Source organism: Chroicocephalus ridibundus, chromosome 6 (genome assembly GCF_963924245.1).
Source record: "Chroicocephalus ridibundus chromosome 6, bChrRid1.1, whole genome shotgun sequence".
In the NCBI taxonomy this organism is placed as follows: Eukaryota; Metazoa; Chordata; class Aves; order Charadriiformes; family Laridae; genus Chroicocephalus; species Chroicocephalus ridibundus.
The window spans coordinates 60,785,144-60,803,705 of NC_086289.1; the positions used below are offsets into that span (position 1 = coordinate 60,785,144).

General features: G+C 41.6%; 1 protein-coding gene across 4 annotated transcripts in view; it reads right to left on the reverse strand.

The window, feature by feature from the left end:
* The window catches only part of MAP3K13 (mitogen-activated protein kinase kinase kinase 13), an 81,973-nt gene that overhangs the window by 45,223 nt on the left and 18,188 nt on the right, over positions 1-18,562 (reverse strand). For 3 of the 4 annotated variants that reach the window (XM_063337987.1, XM_063337991.1, XM_063337988.1), the window contains exon 3: positions 8,328-8,473. The gene's annotated coding sequence lies outside the window, so the exon portion shown is untranslated. Of the gene's footprint in view, positions 1-8,327; positions 8,474-11,955; positions 12,095-18,562 lie in introns of those variants that run through there. The other variant, XM_063337989.1, reaches the window with a different exon arrangement.

Below are 18,562 nucleotides of genomic sequence, written 5' to 3' on the forward strand. Positions count from 1 at the left end.
AGCTCAGGTTTCAATACTCAAACGCAAAGGTCCTTAATTTAATGCGAGATAACTACCTTAACTCATTACGAAAAAGAAAAAGCAATCACTGGCCTAAAATTGATGGCTGTTACAAGATTATGTTGGTAGCCAAACAACAGCATTAGAAAACAGGATGGTTGCAACCAGTTCCATATTTTAATAATACACTTTACATGGCTTTTAACGCATCAGTGGTGAGTAACTAAGTTGATCAACATTAGAAAGAGATTACTTTCCTCCTCATTCAGGTAAAAACAGTGGTAAAAGCAGGGAACTCTGTGAAGTATATGATGCCCAAACACGATTCTACAGATAACTTTATTTCAGTATTAAGGTGAAAATAGAAAAAAAAAAATTGCACAAAGTACAACAAGGTTATAAGATATTAAAAAAACCCCAAAGTTCATAAGGGAGCACACAAGCACTAGCAAGAAGTTCATAGGTAGCAGGATTTCTGAAAGGATAAATGAGTAACTAAGTAACTGGACCACAGGGAGACATAGTAGACAAAACTGGTGGTAATGGGTGCAAACAGGAAAGCTAGAAGTATTTTAAAAATATCTGTTCAAACCATATTTGAAAAAGATAATTAAGCACTTTCAAGCCAATTAGTAACTAATAGGAATGTTATACGGCATCTGCTAGGCATAACATTTTAAGTTGGCACATCATATTAATTTGAGCCCAGTCCTAAAATAATCATTTAACAAGTTCTCCAATCCTGTAACCTTCAATTTTAATAAACTGGAAAACTACTAGAATTGCAGAAGACTGAGACTAACAATATTATGCCAATAATCAAAAATAGGATACGTTTGCTATTTATAGGCCTCGGTAACTCGACGCTGATCTTGGGCAAAAATCCTACTACAACCTTTGACTGGAAAGGATGGTCCTGCTGCACGGGAGCAAAGGCCTGTTCATCCCAGTGTGCTGTCTCTGGTGGTGGCCAGTAATGGACACAAAGGGAAGCAGAAAAGCAAAGCAAACGCCTTACACTTCTTGTGGCATACTCCACTCACAAAAGCGGAAAATTAGAAAGGCCATGAAAGTTACTCAAAGGCTAATTTCCTAGTTCTACATCAATAAGGCTGTTTATAAACCTACTCGGCACACACTTGGAGGTACAAGAGGGACTCCATTGTGAAAACTTCCTACTTGGATGAATAAATAGGTGAAGTGAAACAGCAAGCGATTCTCTAACAGGAGAAAGCCTCAGTAAATATTTGCATAGATAAGATGGCCCGAGGGACATTTTCTTGTCAAGTTCTAAATTCTGTCAAGTCTCTGATCGACTCTTCCAACCCTCTAGGCATGCATTCCTCTTCTGAATGTCCTAATCTTCTGCAGTGGGGTGGGTGACAGGAAGGAAGGAACGCAAATCATACTTAAACCATCAGATCTTCAGGCTTTTAACCAGAATCTCCTCAGATCTGAGACTCTGAGAAGTCCTCCCTGCAAATGCAGGTGAAAGGGACTACAATTTGACAGGACCAGCACCAAGAACTAGGAGCCGAGAAGCGTGACCAAAAGTAAAAAAGTCCCTCAAAGAGAAAAAGCCCAAAAGTGGGACATGCACAATGCCATGAGAACAGGTGAGCTGCAATTTGAGTCAGGGGCCCTAATTACAAGCCCTGTTTTGAAAGGGAATCTGTTTACAGCGGGAGAGCCACAGTGATTTCGGACCCCACTCCTGCCTCACTGCTCTTGTGGCAGCTGCAGAGCCACTACGGCCCAGAGCCTGTAGCTGGAAGGCAAGTCCCTCACTGGTAAAGGGGTTGCCTTTGGGGTAGGATGAAGCTAGGATGTACATTTTGATGACCAAGTTGCTGCTACACAGGCAATAAATAAGGCTATCCCTGGAACAAGGCTCAGACCAGAAACAACAGAGCTGCCTCTGCTCGCAAAACCGCATCGTTAGTGAGCCACGGTGAGACATTCAGCTCTGCTTAAAAATGAAAGCAGAAAGCTACCTGTATCATCGTCTACCCAAAAGCTATTCAAACAAACTCACGGACACTTGGACCACCACTGTACAGTCTTCAAATGAAAGTGCTACCAACTTCTATTACCAAAGTGCGGCCTCTTACAGCAAAACCACCTCCCATACAGTTGCCAGTTGTGTTTTTTTTTGACTGACTGTGCTCTGCAAGATACGATGGGAAGGAGTACATAAGATTACCTGATGACTTCCTTTAACCCTGTATTGCCTTTAACAACACTTCAGGAACTTAAAAAAAAAAAAAAAAGACACAAAAGGCACTAAAAGCCAATGACAAGACTCCAATCTGGAAAAGGGTAGATTTAGATGAGATGTGAGGAAGCAATTCTTTGCTGTGAGGGTGGTGAGCCCCTGGCCCAGGTTGCCCAGAGAAGCTGTGGCTGCCCCATCCCTGGAGGGGTTCAAGGCCAGGTTGGACGGGGCTGGGAGCAACCTGGTCTGGTGGGAGGCGTCCCTGCCCAGGGCAGGGGGTGGCACTGGGTGGGCTTTAAGGTCCCTTCCAACCTAAGCCATTCTACGATAAGACAAAATGCATTATGCCTTCCCTTGTTTAAGCATGAGGCTGGTATGGGTTCCTTTTTTAAGGCGTTTCTGGGTGGTTTTCCCAGGAAGCCCACTCTTTCCAGATGAGCCCTACCTTTCAGTCTGTGTCATTTTAGGATAAGGCATGCCACTATAACATTAAGAACACGCACTGATGAGGCTGGGGAAGTTCCAAAGACTTTGCAGATTTTTATTCCTGAAGGAAGATCGGCCCAGCTCCTCAGAAGCTCTGGAACTCTGTCTGGAAAGAAAACTCTGCTACATAAGAAATATTAGAGCCCATTTCCTTGCTGATAAAAAGGCAGTTAATGCAGCAAGTGAACAATGGTCTTCCCAGATTTACAGTCGTCGTGACCAGATGGCAGGAAGCGCAGAAGACACGTGAAACAGGACATGCACCCTTGTGTCTGAGGAAGCTGCTAACTGAGGTCTTCCTCCTTGGGGGAACTCTCTGCCATCTGAAACTACATGGACCCAGGCCACATCCTTTCCTTCGGTCAGGGGTGTGTGAGGACACTTACATTTATCTCTTTCCAAGCTGCCCATTTGTTTGTACAAAACCTGTAGGAATTTCGTTATCTTAAAACCTCGGTCTCTAACACGTGGTTGAAATCAGACAATGGGTTGTAAAGTTATCAACGAGAGGATGAACAATCTAGAAGTCAACGTAAATACAGATAGTCAGGAGTAGGGTAATACAACCAAAGAGATGAAAATCTGTTTATTTGCTGTGTTTTTTTCCTCTAGAAATCATTGGCTGAAACCCTTAGCAGAGGCCCTGTGAGACAAGCAGATCTATTTGTTCAGGGAAACAATCACAAAATAATGTTCCTCCCAGAGAACATGCCAAAATGAAGTCTTCCATAACAATAATTAACACTAACAGAACTGCCAGCAGTGGGAAATACTGCAGAAGAAGTAAAAATAAGTATGTATAATTAGCAGTTATAAGGGATACTTCTAAAGCCAACTGAGCTACAGTCACCTCTCTTCTCCCAGGTTAGGAGCCTGCAAAAGAAATGAGACACCAGACAATGAAGCCCCAGTAAATGAGGAAAGAAAAGTCCTATAATTGATGTTATTCCCACAAAAAGGCATGCATAAATGGGAAACTATTGGGGCGAGGAATTAATGAAACTGGAGAAGTGATTAAAAAATGCTGTACAATTCCCCAAGGTCAAGTTTTGTTCAGAGGGGGAAAAAAAAAAAAAATCACCTGCACAAATATAGAAACAAGTGCTGAGCAGCTGTTTTGTAGATGAGGAATTGGGACTGAGAGGATCACAGGCTGAGCACAAATTATAAATAACAAGTTGTCACAAACAAGGCAACTTCTATCCATTGACAGGAGCACAAATTCATGATTTACTCAGTTTTGATAAAGCCTTTGGTACAGTCCACTTTTGGGTCGGGCTTTTCAGGAAAGGGAGAAACCATGACAGAAGGACAAGAAAAGAGAGTTAACAAGGTGAGCTACGAGGGATGGGTGATCTAACTCATTGAGGCTGCTCCATCTGAACAGAGTAAAAAGAGAAGCTAGGGTTGAGATATATTTCTATTAAATATAGAAACAGTTTCTGCAAAGAAAGAGGAAACCTATCTTCCACATTTATGGTGAAAAGAAAAAGGAATGGACTCAAACCGAAACAAGAAAAATTTACTTAGGCTATTAGAACTTTTCTAAATGGTAAACTAGTGAAGCAGCAGCCTATGGAAGTCATGTTGCCTCCTATATTAGAAGGTAAAGGAAAAAAAAAATTAAATCATCTCCCAAGAATTTCCAGCAATAGTAACAATGCTTTGATGCAATGGGTCAAGACAATCTTTTGGAACCTTTCACGCCTCTTCTCCGATGAAAATATCAAAGTACTGAAAGCTTTGCAGCAAGACCAGAAGCTAAAACATTACTCTGATCTTTTGCAGTGGAAGGTCTTGACAAATTAAATCTTTTCCTCCTTGCTACTGTTATACAACCTCTCCGAGGAATAATATTCATATTTCTACCAAAAAAACCTACAAAACCTGCTGAAAGCCCATTAAGACAGCAGAATTCAAGCACATATAAGTTAGAGAATAAGGCACTATATTTAGTACTAATACTTTTCTCTGTAGTACTGTGATAAAGTTCCTTCAAGAACAGTAGATCAGCCCTATGTAAATATTCTCAAGACAAATAAAACCTGCTCAGCATCTTCCTCCCAGACTAGCATCACTCATGAAGCTAGCAGCTTTTGCTTCAGAGCTTACTGCTTTTTATTCCACTTTCTCCCAGGAGACTACTGTTCCCCCGCTGCTAAATGCAGACCCTATTAGAGTCCTCTTGATCTGTCTGAGGTATCACGACACAGAATCACTCACTTTGTGAACAGTTATGACAGCACTTTAAATAGTTACAATCATGATTAAGAGATTTTTTGGTCCAGAATATTCAGATTGAGAGCATTAAATTTGTCAGCAGAGGTGATTTTGATCCTTGTTTGCAAGCACGATGCTGGACAATGCAGTACAACGTAGAAGGCACCCCAAAGCAGGACATCTCAGGAGATGCGGTATGGCATACCAAATACTTGCTTTCTGAATTAAATCACAGAGCTGTCCTTAAGGGACAACCAAAAATTAAACAGCCTTCGCCAAAAGGGTACATAAGTGTTAGCCAATGTCCTAATACTCCAAAGCAGTCAGTTTTGTATTGCACAAGATTTGCCCATCCAGGGAAAATAAGCACCACAGTAGTAAATACAAGTCATGGCTAAGAGAGAAAGAATGAGAGTCATGTTCAAAGACGTGTCAGCTGAAGCATTAACCCTAGGACCTTCCAGGACAACTCTTTCACAAGAGTGTTTTATAACCTACAGTTCTCCATAAGCAGAGTGAAAAAGGTGACTGCGTTTCCCTTCAAGCAGAGCGATGTGAGCCTGCTCAAACTCCAGTCTCCCCTTTATTAGTAAGCAAAGGTTTACAGAAAGTGCTTGTATGCTTTTCACAAAAGATATAATATACTGGACTGCACAATTAGAAGCTTGCCTGGTTCACTTGTTCTCCCCTTACATGCCATCTACTAAATGTCATAGTCCCCCTTATGAGCCGTACTTTCTATCCCTAAGCCACCACCATGCATATAGCACTCCAATATAGACTGTTTGGTCTATTAACTGGGAAAAATAAGATAAATAAGAAGCAATGTTGATGAAGCAACTGATGAATTGCTGTTGATGAAGCAAGGGCAGGGTAGTTCATGCAACTAATTGCCTTCATTGAGATGAAACCAGGTTCAAATCAAGGGAGAATTTAATTCTTCAGCAAAATACTTCACCTTAATTATAACTCATAACGAGAGACAGCTAGAGTCTAAATATACGGAATCTCTGCCTCTACAGCACCCACTTCTCGGGTAAAAATTGACAGCTTTTATATTAAGAAATGAATCCCAAAATGTAGCTCCATCTCACATCTTCCTGCAATCCCACTCAAGAGGTGGCTCAGGCATCTCCTAAAACTTATATATCTGTAGTTTTCTCTGCATGAAGTATCTCCTTACAACAAATATCATACAAATGTAAAGAAAATGTACAGAACAAAACCACTTTCAGCCTCCTTGAGTGAAGCAATTAAATGTTTTCTTTCATTATGGATATATAAGATATATGGATATATAAGAAAACTTTAGATAATTTTACAGTTAAAGAGACAAGAATAAGTGATCTCTCAGCTAGCATCTATAAAGAAAACAAGAAACATTTTTTTTTTAAAACATTCCCCTAAACTTATTTCCCAAAAGACTACAGAATTTTTATACAATTTGCTCCTTTTCAGTTCTTCACACAGATATATGCACGTTTGGTAACATACAAGTTTTACCATTTAATTTTTAATAAATAAAATAGGTATAGTTAAACTAAAAAACTGCACATATGACACAGATTCAACAGATTATATATTCTTAGGAATAGCAATATCCAAAACATTTTAAGTATTATGCTAACATCAAAAGCGATGTACATTAAAAAAAAAATCGCAAGCTCACACAGATGCCTTAGAAGATTACAGAATATGAGTCAGAAAGAAAGAAGCCTCCTGCCATTTACATCATGTTTCAAAAGTGACAACAGACCATAAAGACTGACAGAGGGGGCAGAGGGGAAGAAGAGTACACTCGAAGACCAAAAGCCATCTTAAAGCTCCTAACCCTGTGTCCTAAGTGGTCTCTCTAAAATGTTCAAAGGTGTTCTTACACGGCTGGCCACTCCTCAGAAAATGGAACTGGAATTTGTCAACAGGATCAACCTGCCTGAGACTGGGCTCTTTGTCAGTCAAAGCTCTTTGCCAAATACACAGAGAACTTTGCCTCATGGGGAGCTCCCTGAAGAAAAACGACAAGTTTTCTTAGGATATGAACTAGAAAGCTTTCAGTAAGGGAAACTCAGAGAGACAAGGTCAGTCAGACTAGATAGACAAGGTCAGTCAGACTAGATATAGGAAGGATTTATACACGACCCTCCCTGCCTGCTGTGCCTTGGTTCCAGGCTTCCAGTTAGCCCTCGATGTCCAAATTGCAGCAGACTCCGCCCAGCGCTGTCTGGTCCCTAGGGAAGTTTCTCATCCCCACTGAGAACTGCCTGCTTCTCAGTGTTACCTTAGTATCCCTGTGCGAGCTGCAGGCTCCTGGCTGCCTACTGCATCTCTCACTCCTTCCTCCTCCCCTGGCCTGCTCAGCCTCCCAAAGCTTCTCTCCCTGAGCTGAACCCGGCTGTTCCCAGACAGCCCACACCTCCTCCAGGATGCAGGCTCTGTCTTCTCAAAGACAGGCAGCACAACTGTGAACAGAAGTACAAAACAAACAAATGCTGTCTACCGCAGAAGTGCCAAGCTACTTTTTAATGAATCCCCCTTTCACTATAACAAAACGGGCTGTAAACTTGCTAAAGCAAGTCCCTGATCATGGCTAATACTTGCCAAAGGGAAGCATTGGAGGCAGGATGCCAGAGATGCACAAGCTCTGCACCACCTATGGCAGCAGACATCAGAAGCAGAATCAGCAACAATCACTAATCCAAGTACCTATGCAGAGCAATTACCTCCAATAGTAAAGTTTGACACTACTTGAGACACCTGATTTTATTTTAGAAATGATGAACAGCTGCTTGAAGCCAAATAAATAGCTAAAAACACATAGTTCTTACAGTATTGAACTTACAACCTGCTCAGATTTCAAAATGAACCACGACCCTGCATTTTCCTGGAACTTTGCCGGTGTCTCTACTCCAGCTACAACAGCCCAGATTCCTGTGAGGAATTCTGCATTCTCCAGCCAATCACGATAGTAAGAACAATAAAAAAGTACTTACAACAATAGAAAAATAATATATCAAAGTTAACCCCTCACAAAATCAATAAACCTGAATTAATAGATTCAAATGCTTTCAGAGTTCAAGTTATATTTGAAAAATCTAAACATTGTAAGATTAACTTCAACTCAGTCAATGCAAACAGCCCTTTGGCACTCGTCCCTTCCTGTTGACTCCCCTCTGAACTGGATCCTGTTAGGTGTCTGCAACTGAGCTCCTGCAACTGAGCAAGTTCAGCACTGAAAGGGCTGTGGACACAATACAAAACAAGAAGGTAAGCTTACATCGTTCCTGCCACTGAAAGGAAAGCACACCTAAAACTTAAGGACAACTGCAGGAACGAGCACTTTACTGTTTCACATCTTCTCAAGTTTCTGACTAGTTACAACGCTTTAAACATCAACAGCTGCTGATACCTGATCATTTTTCCAGATGCACTGAAAGCCCATGTCCTCTTGGCTTCCTGCACATGTGCGTCCTCTTCACGTCAGATAAACCAAGCTCTTCTCTGGAGTTGCACCATGAGTAATGTTTAGGACAGTCCAGCACTGAATTCTTCTCTCTAGAAAGAGCAGCAAGAAAACTCAGAATCCTGTTGAACAAAAATGTATTCAAATAAATGCTCCCACGATCCATCCGAAACATCCCATTAGCACATCCTGATGTTACGTGGCACATTTAAATCCAGCAGAAAACATCCAACATTGAGTATGCACTTTCAAAAAGAAGCTAGGAGTAGAAAAAGACCTCAACATATTTAGTACATCCTTTCTTAGCACAGGCATACACTCTATAATCCTTTTACGGTACAATTTTAATCTAAATTAAGCAAGCAGCTCCAGTAAAAGAGCTCATAGCTTTCCATATTACAAAATTACACCATTCAGGATAGGATTAGATTTTAAAGTAACGTACTTCAAGATAATCTATTAATGACTTTTTTCACTCAATTTTATACCTGAACTCCAAGTTATTTGTTTTCCTAATTTTAAACTAATTTTAGGAGAACCGTAAGTTATTACAGTCCTACCTGCAAACATTGTTTTCCTTATAACCCTAATCGTCACAGACACAACAAGGCTACTACAACACTGGAGAAGGGATTCAGTAATACCAGCACAACCGTCTTGCCAGAACTAAAGACTTTAGGCAAGAAAAGCTAGCTGGCCTCGCAAAGCCAGAGGCACCGTCTGCCTCACGTTATGCACCACACGTCACTCAGCTGGTCTCAAGATCACTCCCAAAGTCTGGAAGTTCAGCATATTCCTGATTTTTTGCAGAAGTGGGAGTAAGCATCACATACTCCCCTCCCACATCAAAACTGCAGACTTCAATTTAACCCAAGATTAACTTCCAGGATTAGTTAAAAAACTATGTAGGAAAGACAATAATGAGATCTGTAACAACAATCCTTAGCGAGAAAGAAGGTGCCACCTTCACTCTTGTACAGGAGACGGCAATGTCTATCAGCGGGAGCTGTTTGTTTTTCTGATGTTACCATTGAAAGCAACGGTTTCAGAGTATGTGACCGCCAGTAACTAAGTGTGCAAGAATAACAGAATAGCAGAAAACGTTGTGAAGAGTGTGGGGTGAATTGCTCTGTGGGAGGGACCCCTAGAAAACAATCTCAAAAGGACAGTTGTGAATTGGTCATTACAATTATAAACACAGTTTAAAAGAATAGCACTTAGACTATGTTACAGCAAACAAACATGAAAGTTTTTGTATTTGAGAAAAACAGTTGACAGTTATAGAAGCCCAGTAATTTCTACTGAATACACCTTAGAAACTACTGACCAAGGAGTGACAAAAACAAGTCTTGCAAAACAAATTCCCAGCACTGATAGCTCAGCACACATTTGCTGGTCTCTCACCAACAACACTGTAAGTCTTGTCGCCACTCTCATTTCATTTTAGCTCTGTATTAGTTCGCTCCTTATCTTCTCTAATTTGCCACAAAAAGAGGAAACGGAATTCCACATTCACAATAAAGAAAGCTTGTGAAGTCAAGGTTAGGCTACATTCAGAGGCTGTATTTGGGCAATAGAAAGGAGGATGATGATACAGCAATATTCTTGCCTAAGAAAGTACCAATTTGCAAGCACTGTTGCCCTGTACCAACCCTATATTAACCATTTATCTACAGAATGATTTCCAGGTCAATCACCTTCCTGGAGGCAATACATCAGTATCAGCAATGACAGACACACAACTGTAGTAAATCTGTTCATCCACTTACACCACCAGCAGCAGAAGGTAATTCTGCCTGCGCACCAAAGCCTCTTGCTGTGCTTTTACATCACGTTATCGAAGTAAGTGGCAATGCTCCTCATAGAAGACCTCTCCCATCTTACTCAAGGGTTTGCAGAGAAAAATAAAATCCCCAAATCAGATAAATCATCAGAGCTCTGCTATACACTACCTCAAGCTGATGACAACTGGGCATCAGTACCAGCATTATTCTAGTAGGAGCTGGTGCCCAAGTAGTTTTACAAAAGCTCCCAGTCAGCAACCCACTGGCACCAGTACAGCAGCCACACGGACATGTCCTGAGAGCGAGATGGGGACACAGCACAAGCAAGAGTGAGACGTGGCAGCCAAATTCCTTAGAAGCGTAGACATTCCATCACTCCAAAGCAGATGAACATGTATACATCTTGTTACAGATCCCATCAAACACCTAGCAAAAACCCTTCTGGAAATAGGTAACGTACCACATAGGCATGTCGTTTAATTCCTAATTAGCACTCTGCTGAGAGCAATGTTTATTAAGCAGTGAACAACCCCTTCCAACAGAGCTAAGGAGGGATACTTTAAGATAAAAACCACAGTAAATATACACACATTCTAACAGGTTTATTAGACAAACTTTAGAGCTTATAGTTTTTTACATATTAAAAATGTAAATATTTGCCTTTGTTTACAAGAAAATTACATGGTGGTTCCATTAAATCAATGAAAAAAAAGCCCAGAGCTAGTAATTACAATTTCTACAACTGTTTTAAGACAGGAATGGTGCATGTAAACACATCAAGGTTTATTTTCTTGCTTAAAAAAACATTTTAAGTAGATACTACAGATAAAACAATAACACAGACTTGAGAGAACCAAAACCACACAAAACCAGAAAGATTGTTTTTGATTACATTATAGTTCTAAACACGATTCACACCTATAGAAAACAGCACATAAAATTGGAGAGATGCTCGTAAAAAATACAAGACACTAGATGCCTGAAGTTGGCAGAATGCCATTGGAATAAATTATTGAATTTCACATGAAAAAAATACAGCCATCTAAGGACAGATTTTAAAACACCATTTGATAACTGCTAGCAAAGGTAGGAACAGTCAGTACCCTAGATGAGAAGGGACTTCTGGGGCCAAAGGACTTTACGCCAGATGAGTTTAGCTCTTCCTGCACTTCCATTTACCGCCCCCTTTCATAGTATTCTATTGGCTTTTAACACTTGCTTTCCAGGTTCAACCTGAAACATTTTATGCATTTACAAGCCAATACAGCATGGTGTATCGCAGATTTAAGCTCTTAAGAATGCCTAAATACACTTGCCCACTTGGTAAAAACCCTTAATGCGAATAGAACAAACACAAAAACCAATCGCACATAATACAGAAATCATACAAACTGGAAACAGGGTTATAAAACATACCTGCTGATTGGATTTTTTTCCTTTTTAACATAATCATCGTGGACCCAAGGGACTCTTTCAATCTAGTATTTCTCATCCTAACAAAATACCAGCGGAATTATGAGTATTTGGATTCAAATGCTAACCCCTGCAGATGGATTTTGTTTAAAGAACTCAACAAACAAAACATTATTTGCTGTGAAATTCTTCTACTTGTGGTGAACGCCAAGCTGTCCTGAAATCAATAGGACTGTCGGCATTGTTTGTAACTGAGCTAGAATTTCCTCTGCCCGACTTAAGATCCATTCAAGATGCTGCTAAACACTGTAACACGATTTTGCGCCCTCACGATCACATCTATAGTTCAAAATAAAATGTGCAAAATGAATACTTACAGGGAAAGCTGCATAAATGGCATGAAAGTAGCAGCTGTGGCTGATTTCTTCAGAGAGTAAACTTTGTCCCCAGCCTGGCTGCTGTGCCTGGATTAATGCTGTTCCTGTACCGTACCCAGGCCTTGAAGCCTTGGGAAGTTCCTACCCCAACTCAGCAAGGTGGGAGGGGTTGTTATTTTAACTGTTGGCTGATAACAGCTTATCAGCAAGTTTTCAAAGGTTAAACTCAACACATTTGCATGGCAGAAGTGCCAAGAAAGCACAAGGAGAATGTTGAATTAGTGTTCTCTCTCCTGCTGCCGCAGGGCCCTCCAGCCAGACCTCTCTCGTACACCACCACCTGCCACGCAGGCCAGCGAAGTTAAACCACAACTCCCGTTCTAAGAAACCATAACTGAAACTGTGCAACAAAAGTGCTTTCTTTCAAAGGAGAAGCTTGCTTTGCCTGCTACATTCCCACTGTCCGCCACACAGGATGGAAAAGCTAACCCAAAATCTTTAAGTTTGGTCCTTAAACACAAAGCAATTTTACTACTGTTGCCAATTTTATCACTGACACCACAGCTCCATAACAACTCACTGGCAAACAAAAACAAAATAAAATCTTCAATTTAGGGCCTGCTATGACTTTTTATTTCTATCCCAAGCATGCTACTGAACCGTAAAGGGCTGATGCAACTTTAAACCAGAAAAAAACCCCAGAGTTACAGACTCATTACTAATTCATCCTGGCTGAAGCTGCATACCAGCAGCTGCTGCCTCTCTCAATTAACAGCAAATATTGAACAGTATTGTCATTTAACCGTGTTTACTGCCTGCTGCCCTGTCCGCTGTCACATTTTCAAAGTGTTCTGGCACAATTTAAAGTATCAACATTAATAAACAGAGCTTCGTTTAACCCCTTACGTATCAGCAGAGTTCCTAGCAGAAGTGCTTTACTCATTTTGTACATTCATTAGGTGTTTGGCGATGGCTGAAGCCCAAAGACGCAAGGTGCCACCAAAATGGTATTTGTTATTCAGTGGCCCACAGGGTGCTTGGCTTCCGCAGAGGTCTGAGCACAAGTGTGAAAAATGATGGGAGTACCTCCAGCAGAGCAGCTCTCTTCGTAAATAAATGCCAAAAAGAGGAAACAAAAGAGGGGAAAGAGAAGACCACACATTTAGCCTCTGTTGCTGAAGATTTAAAGCAAAAAACCCAAAACAAATGAAAAAAAAAAAAAAAACCAACCTCAAGATACAGTTGTTCTGTGGGCAGATCAGCACGGGGAAGTCAAGAGAGCCCACATTTGCCCATTGTCTTCCTACCCTCTAGTATGCCCACAGCTGTGCTGCCTTTTGGACAGGCTGGTTTTAAAGCAAATGATTATACGAACAATGCAATCAGAGCAAGCAATTGGAAACGATGCACTTCTCCCACGATGCCTCCACAGGTACTTCAGTGGCCTACTTGCTCTGTGATGTCAAGTTTGCTGGGAGCCACTTAAGTACAAATGACTGTACATACTTTATATTTCATTTACAGGACGTGTTCCCAACAAATCAGCAGGCAGTAGCATCTCATCAGCTCTCCTATGAGCTTACTGCCAACTGGGCCGGGGCCAATGTGTAGATCCCAGTGACCTAGAGAAGAGAGGGGATGCTGAGCCAGCCGAATCAGACTGCAAGGTGTACACTGGCAATTTAGATACTACATGAAAACATCAAGCAGCTTCTGTACAGAATTCATTAGAGCAAAAGCTAGAATAAAACCATCCAAGCTGATACTGAAATTGGAAGAATTCACTTATTTCTGAGGCATTGGACACCTGTACTAGGCCTTCTGCAGAGGCAAGTGTGTTATAAGCATGGGAGCTCCAAGGAACAATGCTCTGAGGGGCGCATCAAACAGGGGGATAGCTTTGCAAATTGGGCAGGTAAAAGTAGTCTCAGGATCTGGGCAGGACTTTGTGAGCCTCTATGAGCACACTCTTCTTGGTTTAGCTCATTTGGCTGCAAGCCCCCTCATTTTCTCAGGTCCCCTCTATCTGTATCGTGTGCAACTCTAATACCCAGTCTGGTCTGTTAGGAGGACTCATTCCCTCCAGGTTCCTCCACCACCTTTGTGCCGATAGTGTCTGAGGTCTTCAGATATATTAGGTGATATGACTAATACCTGCCATCTGTTCATTGTTACCTTCTCTCTCTCCTCTCCTGAGGAGGAGTCATCAGTGAAGTGCTTGTTCTACTTGATCTATTTTAGGAGCGTGGGCTTTTAGCATCCATGCAGCACTATTTTAAGCTAGAAAAGTTAAACCAAAGAAGTAGACCATGCTCTTGCAGGGAAGTCTGAGCATTTGCAACATCCCTTAGGTCCTGTAAAAGTCTCTGACCAGGCTCAGAAACAACCCTCTCTTCTGCAAAAGTTATCTTCGCTCCCAGCATGCCCAAGAAACAGAACCACTGGCCAGGTTTCACTGCAGGCTTCAGGCCACAGAAGAGCCTGCAGATAAGATCCAGGCCTTTGAAGGTACCTGACTGCTCTCCACAAAAACCAAGCCAGTCACCACAGCTCACAGCATCAGTAGGTAATACGCTGCAGCACTGTGTTACCTGGTTTGAGGAATAAGGAGCTCCCACACAATTATACCACCTCAGTACAGCCCACTGAAAACAGAAAAAGGTACAAATAACTGAGGCCAGGTCTCTGCCCCTCAGACTGGGATGAAAGCTTCCAACTCACAGGGAATATTAAGCATTACTTACACCAACAGCTGCTCCCCACGAGCTATGTTTAAGGGAAAAATCAAACTGGACACACAAAGGAAAGATGGGCTGGAGGGGAGAGGGGCCAATGGAGGGTAATTTTGCTGTATTTCTTGCAGGAGCTGTGTCAAAGCGCAAAGAAAAAAATCCTCACACTGTAGGAGGCTGAGAGACTTGAGATGGAGCAGTGAGGAGTCGCTGGCCCCATAAATGTTTAATTTGAGCAAAGCAGCAGATTCGTAGTAAGCACAGTTCTGTTGCTGCTGAACTGCACACTCCTGCTTTGATTTCTAAATGACACAAAGTGAAAACATAAGTATAAAAATAAAATAGGAGAAAAAGAACAGGGAGATCTCTATACCTGGCACTACAGATGCAGCATGCACAAGCCAGCAACCTACTTGGCTCTCTCCCTTCACTACTGCACAAGGGCTAGCGACACACACAGAGCTCTGAAGTACATACCTCAATTTCACAGCTTTGACAGTTGGCACAATGCTGGGGATCACATCACCTGAGAACAAGAGCTACTGCACCTCACCTAAGAAAACAGCAAGTGCTGCAAACCTCCGATTAAAGGCAGCAGGCCGCCTGCTAAGAAAACTGTGAAACTGTAGAACCAGAGAGCAAAGGTGGATGTGGAAATACCAAAGAAAATGAATCCACAGAGCCCTGGGAACAGAAAAGGGACCCACCTGGAACTGTTCCTCTTGCAACGCTTCCCCTAAAAGAAGAGCTGATTTTTTCTCTGTGCCATTTGCCTTGCAAATAAAACCCATCAGTAAAGATCATCATTTCCATGAGTTATTCCCATCCCACTCTAAACAGCAAGGTCAGACTGGTTAAATAAATTTGCGAGGGGAGAAAAGTTGCTAATTAGTGTTTCTTCCTGCCTAAAATGCAAGAAGATCCTAAAAAATAAATTAATGTAATCCATGACCCCTATGAGATCTCCACCTCGATTATTCTGCCTTTTCCTGCTCTTTTCCTCCCCCAGACTGGCACTGATCACCATTATCTCCTCCTTTCCCCTCCACGTTCAGAGAGGAGACTATTTCCTTTCCCTGTTTATATCTTCCTCATCAAACTTAATTCTTTTTCCTGTTTGTATGTCCACTTGCTGAAATTCATACAACTACCTATCCCTCGTCTGCCATCTCCTCCTTGTCTCCAATCCTAAAGATAAATGTGGCTTCACTAAAATCAAAGGCAAATCTTTAATTAGACCCAGATTTCACCCCAGCAGCATAACTATATTTTATTAGAATTGTGTCACTTATCCCAAGCACTGAATGGACAAGTATCAAATAAGAGCAGGAAGGCCCTTCGCTTAGCTTTCCTCACTCCCACTATGAGAGCCTCCTACGGCTGAACACACGTATACACTGGTATTCTCATATTTTGCACTCTCCTCAAGGTTGGGAGTATATTTTAGAAAGTGACCATGAGTTTCAGAAGCAGTTCCAACAAATAGTTTTCTTCTCTCCTGAGGCAGTGAAAAAAAAAATGAAGAAGAAAGAGAAAGCCACAGCACAGCCTCAATTAACCTACAAGGACACAATTAAATGTTGCAAGTACACCCACATCAGAAACCTCGTTTTCACTGCAATTAGCTGCGGTCAACCAACTTGCAAAGCCAAGACAGCACCTTGGGCTCTTCTACACACACCTCAGGTAGGAACGTGTCACCAGTGATAAAGCAGGACCTCAGTGCTCACTGCTGGCTGCTCTGAATTTTCAGCTTCCTGAAAGCCGATGTCACATGGCATTTCTCCTTGCAGAACGGCGACCTTTGCAGGCCTCCAGAGAAAGAGGCCAAATTCAATACTAAAAAGATACAGATGACAACCAAAATGCTCGTGTGCCATGCTACTCAAATGACAGAAAACATTAAATATTTACACTGACACATTACAATACGATTCTACTCTAATTGCATCTCCTGTGACACAATCATGCTATTTTTCCTTATGAGAAACTCTCTCTTAACTCTGAATACAAGATATCGAGTATGTGAAAGTTGTCCATCCCGTATCTTATCAAACACTGGTTGATGACTTCACCCTCATACAAAGGCTGCAGAAGGAAGAACCCTCTAAGGAAGCAGTTCATGGACAGACTCACAGAACACCTCCAGGAGAGTCAGCCTTAGTCACACCTCGTGACATTGAGTTACAGGGAGGATCTCTCCTTACTAGGACCAAGGTGACCACGGTTATTGCCCAGGTCAGGACGCTCTGCCACAGAAGAAAGGGCAGATACATTAAGAAGTTTGAGCCATAGCTATTCAAAACCTTCTGCAGTGCTTCTTGGGCAACCAGTAAGGCTACCACCACCAGAGCTGTATTTTACATCTTATTTCTCACTGACGAGCCAAAATGAAGCCTCCCTACCTCTCCAGCTGACAATAGCAGCAGTAGCTCCATTCTTCCAGGACAGAACCGGCTGTAAATATTGGCTGGAAACATTTATTCCCGCTGGGGACTGGTAACTGTCTTTAATTGTTGGCAGTAGTTGGGGGCCAGGGGAGTCTCTCTTGTGCCAAACAGCAGACAAAACAACAAACAAAAAAATTATTGCACCTCGCATATACAGCAATACCTGAACCTACATAACCTTGAAGGGGCCACTGTGTTTGTGTTTAAGCCAAAGAAAATAGGCTGAAAGCAAAAAAATATTTTAGAAAAGCTATACTCAACCACTACAACTACTTAAAAGCAAAATGACAGAAAAGGTGCTCTGTCCTTTATGTCGCAGATTCAAGGGTGAGGAAATACCACATACAGGTACATGACCAAAACATGACAGGTGAATCGCAGGCCTGCAGACCTGCACATGGACAGTGACCCTAGTCAAGATTTTTCTATCGGTTTTACAACACTGGTAAAGTTCACCCCATAAATAAAACCCCAGCTTGCTAGGAAGGTATTTCTGACTGAGCACAGTTAATAAAATACACAGAAAATACAGGTGAAGCAATGCTCTCTGTGTGTGCCAAGTCCAGCCACATCAATATAGACTGTCAGATGTTTTTCCCCATTTTCTTCAACCAAAAAGCATTCAGCAGATCATTTAAGTTTTTCATAAGAAATTCTTCACACAAGTTGATCAATATAAAGCAATTCTTGGGAAAAAGCCTATTCAAGTTCTATAGTGGGACATTTTTTCTACTCCTACCAAGTAACTGCATAAGCTGGGTTGCAAACCTAAGGGTCAAAGCTACATGCTGACGTGGATTTGTTGACAAAGAAAATAGTAAACAGAGCATCCAGAAAGAAGGCCGAAAGACCACTCAGTACGCCTTGAGAAGGCTACAATGAGGTTTCTGCAGAAGGAGATTTCTGGCTGGGATATAAATATGCTGTAATCCTTGAGAAACCATCCTGTTCATCTGCTGAAAAACTGATAGCCGTTATATAGGAAGATGACAAGCTGAATTTATAATATGGTAAACTTTAAGGCTGAAGAGATGGAGAGAAATAGCAGGTGGCCTTTGATATCAAGGTCTTTGCTATTGCAGCTTCAGTACGTATTCTCTTGCTCCAGGCAATTACTTGATCTCACATGATTCCCAGAAAGACCAAATTCTACTTCAGAGGTTGAATGAAGCTCAGGAAACATTTTCTCTCAAAAAACATCTTGGAAACATGAAGCAATCAGAACGATGCGGCTTTTTTCTCCTGACGAGTGCCCAAGGTAACAAAGGTAATCAAGATAAGGGCACAAAATAAAACACTGACTGTAGATGGTTAGTGCCTAATACAGGTATGATTCTTCTAGGTTGGCTTTTGTGAATATAATCACCTGAGATGACACGAAGGACAATTTTCTTTAGCACATTAGAAGAGCTTTCTGGGAAGAAA